This window comes from Crocuta crocuta, unplaced genomic scaffold, assembly GCF_008692635.1.
Source record: "Crocuta crocuta isolate KB4526 unplaced genomic scaffold, BGI_CrCroc_1.0 scaffold239, whole genome shotgun sequence".
Classification (NCBI taxonomy): domain Eukaryota; kingdom Metazoa; phylum Chordata; class Mammalia; order Carnivora; family Hyaenidae; genus Crocuta; species Crocuta crocuta.
In genome coordinates, this window is record NW_027533255.1 from 59411 (window position 1) to 69252 (window position 9842).

The window sequence follows — 9842 nt, forward strand, 5'->3', positions numbered from 1 at the left end:
TGTGTGTGTGTGTGTGTGCGTGTGTGTGTGTCTCTCTCTGTTGGTCTTATAGATTAACTACACTGTTTACCTGCTTGCAAGCCCTCAGCTTGGATTTGATGACGACCCACAGATCGGTCCTTGAGTTTCTTTCCTCAAGCTCTTTCCTTTAACTTTCCTCTTCTTTTTGTTTCTTCTTTGTCAGCACATTTCATTTCGATTCTTCTTCCCCTGTTTTCTCCTTGCTCTCTTTATGTCTCTTTCCCTCCTTTCTCCCAGACAGTGTCATACCTATTTCACATTTCTAACAGTGATCGTTCTGTTTGCGTTCAGTTGGAAAACCCAAGATCATGGCCCTTAAGTAGTGCACTGGCCTTCTGACAGGATTGAATGTCTTAGGCCTATTTGTTGACGTGTGGGTTTTCTGTCAACCAATTTTGTAATTCCTAGGTGCCAATGCATTTTTCTTTTGTAACTAAGAGGCTCGTGGTACCTGTTTGTCAGTTTTGCAAAATTAAAGTTAAATGCTTGAAGAAAGTAAGTGCTTGGGTAAGCGGTTATGAGAGAAATAAAATTACGATTCCATTGTTTCATAAAATGAATGTACTTATTTTTCTAATACAGTAATCCAATTTTCCTACTGCTTGCTCAAAAATACTGGAAAAGTCGAGAAGTTAAAAAAGCAGTTTTTGGTGTTGGCATGAAAATACTATATGTAAAGTATTCCCTTTTCATTTAGAATCCCCTAACGCAGTAATGATAAACATAGTGCTTCTTAAATTGGAATTTTAAAATTGGAGTCTAGGGGCGCCTGGGTGGCTCAATCCGTTGGGGGTCCGACTTTAGCTCCGGTCATGATCTCATGGTTCGTGGGTTCGAGCTGCACATCGTCGGGCTCTGTGCTGACAGCCAGCTCAGAGCCTGGAGCCTGATTCAGATTCTGTGTCTCCCTCTCTCTCGGACCCTCCCCTTCTCTCTCTCTCTCTCTCTCAGAAATCAATAAAACGTTAAAAAAAATTTTCTAAAATTGGAGTCTCGTTTTCCCATGTATCTAAGGAATGGAACTAAGGACCACCTTTGTTCACCGTTGTTTATTACTTATGTTTGGTTCACAGCAGTTACCAAACACCATATAATCACTTCATGCAACTCAGGGTACAGCTATTTGAAACAGTTGTAAATATATTTTAATGTATAATTTATCACTCAGTATCCATTTATTTTATAAATGAATATCAACAAAATGTGTCCTAACCCCCAGTTTCCTGTGTATGAAATGGAAGCTTGATTTCTCACTTCAACCTGTTCTAAATGCCTTTTTATTTCTGCAAGTATAATTTTTTTTCAATCTAACTTTTCTTCTCAATCTAAATAAACCTCAACGAGGTTAGCATATGTAGTGGGAAAGAAACCTGATTACTCTGCCCTTTGTTAATATAGATTCCTATTGGCACACTGAATGGACAAGGGAGTATTGTAATCTTTCTGGTCACTTAACACATGTTTATTGAAAAGTTAACGGTATACCATCGCTGTGTTAGGTGGTACGAGGTCATGTTGACTAAAACCAGATGCTTGATCTTGATGGAATTTATCAGCTACTGCGAAAAAGACACAGTAGATTGTAATTGTATTCCAAGTAAAATATGAAAGTCAAAATCACAGGATAATTTTGACAAGCACTTGGACGTGTTTCTATAGGAGTATTTTGACCCTCTCGGGAAAGCCAGGAAAGATTTTCCTGAGAAATGACCGTTGAGCCAAAATCACGAGGATAAGAAAGAGCATTCCTACGAGAGGAAACAGCAGGTGTAAAGACTTGGTGGTAGGTGGGAGGCTGGTGAGGAGCAAGGACTAAAAGAAGTCTCTTGTGACATCCTAAGACAAACTGGAAACCACCGAAGAGAATGAAGGAAAGGTCTGTCATCAGATCTGTGTGTTAAAACATGTGTTCTGACTGAGTTGTGGATAACTGGGTGGAAAGAGGCAAGAATGGATGTAGAGAAACCAGTTAGCAGTAGCTCAGCCCAGAGGTAGGAGGTCAAGATAGGGGAAGAAGTGGTACATTCTCAGATGTAGTTAGGAGATAAAACTAACACAACTTAGATACAGAGTCATTATGAGGGATTTAGCCAAGAGAGCCTCTTATAATGACTCCACAGTTTATACTGGAGCAAAAGAGTTGTTCTTTTTCCTGAAATAAGAAGAAACAACAAGGAATCCAGTTGTGTCTAAGGAACATGAGTTCAGATGAGTTGAGGCCTGTTTAAAAGAGACTGTCAAGTAGATAGTTGCACACTTGGGTCTGGAGCTAAAGGAGAGATCTGAGCTGAAGGCAAAAATTATTGAGTCATCTTTGTTTAGTTGGCAAATTACTGTATACATAGGGGAGATCCCTTAGGGCTGACAAGTATATTCTGGAAAGGAGAGTTGGGTTAGGATTGTTCTTCCAACTTATGGCTGGTTACAAGTGGATGCGCCTTCAGAGAACACCAGGGCAGAGTGGCTAGAGATGATGAAGGGAACCCAGGAGAGGAGTCTGTTACGGAAAGCAGGGGGAAAGTGTTTAAGAAGGAGAAAGTGGTCAACAGTGTCAAATGCTGCTGAGACTGCAAGGGAGATGAAACCTGAACAATTTGTCGGATTTTTTGGACTTTGAGAAATCATCATGGTCTTTTGTGACAGCTGTCAGTGGACTAATGGGAATGGGAATCCAAGTGAAATTATGTGGTACTTTACAAGTGGAGACGTGGAGTTTGATCTCTCCGAAAGCTCGCCTCTGAGGTAATTGTATACAGAGGGTCCTCCTACTGATGTTCATAATGAGGATGTGTCGTCTGTCTTATGGCTAGGGAAAATGACTCAAGCTTGATTAAAGATTAATAGGAAGAAAAAATTATAATGGAAACATCCACGTAAGAGATGGACAGTGCTAGAGTAAAGGGAGAGTCTATAGTAAGGGCTCTAAGAAGGCAGAAAAGATGAGTTCGAAAACACTACTCACTAGAACATTAACGTCCAATGCTATGTAGGAGAATTTCTTATATTGTAATTTTGTTAATAGAGGATGAATTTGCATTCCTGGTGGTAGTGGTAGAAAGATGATTGTTCCCTTGTGATGTTCATTTTCTCCATGAAACGGGAAAAGACAGGGGAAGAGGAAGGTCTGATGTTGAAGAGAACAGAGAAGGTTTAAAATAGTCATTAGGGAAGGAATTTATTTTAAAAATATATGATAGGTTTCTTAAAACTATAGGGGCCATTTCAATTTCGCTGTGATGGAATTGATGTCGACAGAATGTGTAAAGTATTTCCCAGCTATTGGGGTGCTGTGACAAGGAACTCAGGATAATGTTTCCATCCCGGATTAACTTAGAAGGATCTCTAAAAGGAGGGTTAGGGGAGTTTAAGGGATTGGCAACTGAGAGAACTCTAACTCTCTAACTCTCTAACTGAGAGAACTGATGGTCCCAGTGAAGTCAAAGACAGCTATGGTGGGTAGACTTGAAAAGAGAAGTTACTAGACATTGTGATCTTAGTGTAGAGTACTTGAATGAATGGTTATTAAAAATTTATGAGTGGTCATAAAGACAGCAGTGTGACTATGGAAGTGGGTGCTGAGATGGCATGAAGAGTTCATGAAGAAAGAGGAAGTCAAGCAGTGCGGATATAATAATGGATAGGTTGTGATAGGAACCCTTAGGTCACCTGGCATAGTGGAAAGCGTTAGGTAGGAAATCCATGAGAAGTCGGTTGCCAGGACCTTCCAAGAATAAAAGGGGGTGAATTATATTGAGGGTAAGAGAAGGTTTTCTAGCTGAATGCAAGAGCCTTGAAGAGGCAGCATCATGTTGATATTGTTCCCTGTGTAAGGAGAATTTGAGCGATTGTGTGTGCGAGGTGTTCTTTCAAGGCCCAGAAAGAATCGTGGACGTCCCGCAGGGCCCCTGTCCTCTAGGAGTGCCCAGACCATAGATGACCACAGGGCGCCTGGGTTTCTCAGTCAGTTAAGTGTCCGACTTTGGTTCAGGTCATGAGCTCACGGTTCATGGGTTCGAGCACCGCGTCGCGCTCTGTGCTGACTGCCAGCTCAGAGCCTGGAGCCTGTTTCAGATTCTGTGTCTCCCTCTGTCTCTGACCCTCCCCTGCTCACGCTGTTTCTCTCTCTCTCGCTCTAAGAAATAATTAAAACATTAAAAAACTTAAAAAATAGGAAATAGATGGCCTCATGAGCAATTCGATACCTTTCACTGCAGTATATGCTGCCTATAATATGTAGTAGGGACGTGAAGGTCACAGGAGTTACCTGTATTTTAAGGAGTCATTGGAAATTTTCTCAAGAAAGATATTATTGGAACTGGATTTGATATAGTTCTTAAAGTGGAGAAGGCAAGAAGGACATTATGAAAGGAATGATAGATTATATGACTCCTAATAATTATAGATGGAATTCAAACTCAAAATTTTAGCATCCCATTGTATTAAGTACTGTTCTTACCATTTGGTTCTTCATTATTAGAATATTTCCATTTCTTGGCCGAACCTTCTGTTTTTTCCTTCTTAGAGTTCAACATTCTTGTCTAATCTCTCCTATGAAGACTTAAAATAAAGTGTGTTTCTCCTTGAATGAAGAGAGAACCTTTCTAATTTTGGTTTCATTCCTCAAAGGTTGTGAAGACGAGAAAAGACGTGAAGAGAACGCGAGTTTTGGTTATCCAAAAACCTGTCAGGAGTGTTGGCAGACTCAAGTGAAAAAAGGTAGTCCCTTGAAGTCATGGTCCTATGATTCATGAAAGGTCAGAAGTTGTTTTCATTTGGTATTTACAAAATCTGAGGGTGTGAACCGGAGGAGTCATTACGTATCTTACTCACACAGCCCTTTGATGAATACAGAGAGGGTATTTGAGTGGGATATAGTGTGCTGTTATGCACACAATCCAATTGCACTCATCACCACAATTTGCTACAATATGCGCAAAATACACATACAGACACATCCATTAGAGACAGTCATCATTATGTTACGTTTCTTTAATTTTGAGAGGGAGAGACAGAGCGCAAGCCACGGAGGGGCAGGAGACACAGAAACAGAAGCTGGCTCCAGGCTTTTAAGCATCCGCACAGAGCCTGATGCGGTGCTCGAACTCACAACCCGTGATATCATGACTTGAGCCGAATCAGATGCATAACTGACTGAGCCACCAAGGCGCCCCAGAGATGATCCTAATCTTAAACAATTAGTGAGCCATGAGCTTGGTTAACTTGGAAACAGAGACACTGGTGTGATAATAAAGAGTACGGACTTCAAAACTCAAAACCCATCAGTTGTTTCCTATGAGGTTATACATCTCTAGGATGTGGAGTGCAGAGGGTCAACGTGTATCAAGTGGGAAGGAAGGTAAATGGTAGCAAAAATCCTAAGCAGGTGCATGGATATGAGGAGCGCTAGGAGCAGGCTCCAGATGGAAGAACAGAATTGTGAAATAGGCCAGTTTCCTGCCCAAGCTAAAGAAAACTGTTTAGGACAAATCAGTATTTCTCTGGGTTGAGGGTGGGGTGGCAGTGGGGAGAATCGGTTAGGGAGAAGTGTGTAGGAGAGGAACAGAAACGAACCAGCTAGTTTTAGGACTTTTCTATCATGTTCTAGTTATCTCCAAGTCACCCACCAATGATTTACATCCTGAGTAATTTTTGGTAGACACCCCTGTGCTCTCTGAGGCAAAACACGCATCCTCTGAAGTGGAGTATTTATCCGGCAACTCGTCCTTCTCCCGTCGCACTTGTGCTGGTAAGGAGAAAGGAAATGCACTTCAAGTTTCAGCATTCAGGGCAGTGAGAGTTTGAACAGATCTGTAGAGGTCCAGCTCAGCGTGTCTGCTCAGCCAATGGGGGAAAGGTACCAATTGGGTCCACTTATCATCTTGCCCTCCTCTCTTATTTGGGAGTCTGGGTCTCTGTTTCTGTACCCTCAGTAGAAATTCATCCTAATCATTTTTCACTCGTAGGCAGGACAGAGGAAGTGTGTGCATTCATTTCAGGAAAAACATCATTTATCGAGGGGAGAAGGGAAATCTAAAGCACAGTATCCACAACTGCTGTGGCGTCACTGAAGCCTATAAGTTACGAATTAATATAATGTGAAACAGGGGTGCCTGGGTGGCTTTGTCAGTTAAGCGTCCGAGTTTCGCTTACGTAATGATCTCGCGGTTCGTGGGTTTGGGCCCCGCATCGGGCTCTGTGCTGACTGCGAGCTCAGAGCCTGGAGCCTATTTCAGTCTGTGACTCTTTCTTTCTCTGACCCTCCCCTGCTCACGCTGTCTCTCTCTCTCTCTCCTAGAAATAAATAAAAAAAAATTTAAAAAAAAGTGAAACCATCGTTTGTAGTCTTCTAGTAATACTTGACCACAGAAAATAGACAAGAGCTCCGGATCCTTAGTTATTGACATTAAACAATCTTCTCTACTGAATGACTTGCTAAATTGAGCTCACAACCGAAAACTACAAAACAGGGGCCCTTGGGTGGCTCAGTTGGTTTGGCCACTGATTTCGGCTTAGGTCATGATCTCACAGCTTGTGAGTTCAAGCCAGCTTCGGATTTTGAGTCTCCCGCTCTCTCTGACCCTTCTTGCTCACACGCTGTGAGAGTCAGGGAAACAAATATTACACTATATTCACTACACTGTGGGATAGCACACTTCCAAAACACACTGTTGACATCTACATGAAGACAATAGACATCTATTCTATCTACCTGACCTTCAAAACTTGGGAAAAATTAAAAAAAAAATTTTGACTACTTATATTCTGGAGCTTTGGCCAAAAATGGACTGTATTCTCCATGCTTCTCTGACACAGGTGTGTCTGAGTTGACAATGCAAATATACTGAATGTAGAAGGATTGGATATATCTTCAATGTGAATGCAATTGAACAGAAATCTTACACAAGCAAAACACAGCTTGATTCTATTCCCAGGCAGGAAGAAAACAATGTCATTGTCCCAAACTGTTTCTTCTCCATCTCTTACAATAAAAATCCTCCTAAGTAGAGATGTCTGAACTGAAAGTAGGGAGTGACAAAGGAAGTAAGCATGGCATTTGCTCTCTACAAATGGAGAGATGAGAGATACAAGCGGATCCAAGTCCATGTCCAGACTATGGCGAGTATGCAAGTTGTCTTTCCCCTCAGGAAGATATTCATTTCAGCCATGTAAGTAAAATCGAGAGACTCGAGGGATGTCTCCACAAGGACAAGTAACCACAAGTACAAGGGTATCAGAACGTGACCATGTTTACAAAGATGGAGGCGAAGGAAGGGTCACAGCTCTCTGAGAAGTGGCAAGGCAAATTTAGTCTGCTCCTGGGAAGATGAGCTCAGTTGATCATCATGTGGGCAGAGGTCTGACAACCAGTGTGAAATGGCCCAGCAAGGACCAGATAGCGTCTCTAAAGAGGAACCGGTAGATTGCACTTCTTTCTTGAAGAGAGGTGTCCGCTCCTCAGCAGATGCCCTTTAATGGGGGTAGAAGGGACAGCGATCTGAAAAGAATCCTTAGGTTTTCTGTCTAACAATCTCCTACCCTCAAAAACAAACAGGAGTCTTTATTCCATCCCACGCACTACTAGACTCATCAAAGTGTGCCCTCACGTTTACACTGATTAAGACTTCTCCCTTCATTCCCCATTCTCTGCTCCCAGCTCCTTACACTTCCAGACACACTGCTAAGCTCTGATCCTCACTGAGTCAACCTTCACATCTCATTGGGAAGCATTTGCAATCATCACGTTTGCATTCTCTAACCTCATTCCTTACATACCACCATCTCTAACTCACACAGATCACGTCACTCTTGTAGAACTTTGTATTTCCCATGAAGAAGGCACGAAGCCAACCCAATCCTATGCCATCTTCGAAACCTCCTCGCTTCCTCCTCCCTCAGGTCCCTCATGCAGTTGCACAATCTAGGAGCTCATAGGAGGACTCCCATCTCTCCATAACATGGGCAGCTTCCATTACTTTCATGGTCTCAACAACTCTCACAAAATCACCCAGGTTCAGAGAGTCCCGCATAAAGCAACCAGAAATTATGGAACTACTTAGACGTCTGTAGTCTAGGACACACAGATCACTCATGGTACAAAGAAGATGTACTGGCGGCACAAAGTGAGAATTATGCTGCCTGTCACCCAACACTTCACACGCTACCTTCCCATACAAATGCCGTTTCATCTCTGCACCCTCTATGTAAAATTGTGGAGGAAACGTGACAGACACATCCACACATCGGGCTGTGCTCATCAAACCTGCTACCCATACTAGCTCTTGAAAAATATACCACCACCTCTGACGTGTCCCTTCTTTACCCCAATGGGACCTACCAGACACTCCGGTCACCCAAGAGACAAAGTGCAAGTGTTTTGTGAAGGTGCCCCAGGCCTCACTGCAGTTTTGAAAGATGAGAAGAGACTTACTATTGATCGATTTTATCAGGAACAAATATTTACCAACTTACTTACCGAAAGACCAATGGGAATGGAGGAGAAGGAAAACTACCGTGATTCCCGTGATATATGGAAACCACGGTAGAGTTAGAGGTGATCTGGGAAATAAGCATATTTTAGTAGGAAAATAACCAACAACCTAGAACTCAAGTGTATATTGGGAAGGTTTTAAGGTAGGCTATAAGTTTGGTAAGTGTAGATACCACAGTTTATCAGAACAGTGTGTGAGGCATGTGGGAAAAGTGACACCAATGACAGGACCAAAAGAGAGCTGAACCATTTAGCGGTCAGGGGAGCTGTGTCCATCATTGAGAGGTGGGGTGTGAAGTCCGCCTTGGGGATTCACCTGGAGTGTCCACGTGCGGCACAGCTACACAGCAGGGCCCCACGGGAGGACCCACGAGAGCCGGTATCTGTAAGGGGAGCCTAAGGACAGCAGTGGACGTCAGGCAGTTCTTTCCTGTCCATTCGAAACCTCCCAGGAAGCAGCAGGACTGAAAATCGCAAGCCTCACCTGACACACTGCACCCCTTTACTGACACACATCCTCCAAATTTCCTCTTGTGGTAAACAGAAGAAGAAAAACAAATAATATGGTCACCTGATCGTGTACCTGGGAAGAACTGGTGCTCAGATACATGCAGAAAACAGCATACGGCCCTCACAGGGAATCAGAGACTTCATTCCAACAGATGATTTCATAGACCTCAATTTTAGGACCTTGAACAGAAACTAGACTAGAATCGTCGTGACGATAAGTGCCATGTGTTTGATTCGACATGGTATCGGTTGAGTGTTTAGCGAAGGCAAAAAATACCTAATTTTCCTTCTCTTTCCCAGAAGTCTTCAAATCACGTGAAGGCTCATCACGATTCGGACCCTCTAAACTTGTCCAATTCCACAAGCAGAGGGAAGAGGATTCAGGCTCAAGAGACATCTGAGTCTCTTCTCCAGACAAGCTCATTCACAGCGGTAAGTGGTGGGGGAGAATAGGGGATGAGGGGGATTCAGGCATGGTGATGTGGCAGCATGGGAGCCAAAAATTGGGATTGAGCTCCTTTGCTCAGTAATGGCCATGAATGACCCCTCTCGCAACGACTTCCCAGGGTCTCTGTTTCTTTTTAGGGTGCAAAAATATACCATGTCAGCATCCCTGTTTTCTTTGGTAGAAGCTCTTAAAGGATCTGAATGGGAAGATAACAAATCTAAGAGAAAAGTAGAAGTATATTTAAAGAAGAGTCTGTGAAGTCTTAATTTGGCCATCCCTATCACCGGGGATCCCAGGGAATCGTGAAAATCGATTGTCTTATTCTAAAAATTATCTGTCTATCTATTTGTCTATCTATCTATTTCTCTATCTGTC

The 9842-nt window shown here is 42.7% G+C and overlaps 1 long non-coding RNA gene across 1 annotated transcript in view; it reads left to right on the forward strand.

Moving 5' to 3' along the window:
- The window catches only part of LOC144216924 (uncharacterized), an 18343-nt gene extending 8898 nt beyond the window's left edge, over nt 1–9445 (forward strand). Inside the window, exons 2-3 of the long non-coding RNA XR_013330799.1 lie at nt 4648–4737; nt 9320–9445. This is a non-coding gene — a long non-coding RNA (uncharacterized LOC144216924). The remainder of the gene's footprint in view (nt 1–4647; nt 4738–9319) is intronic.
- Nucleotides 9446–9842: the final 397 nt, after the last annotated feature.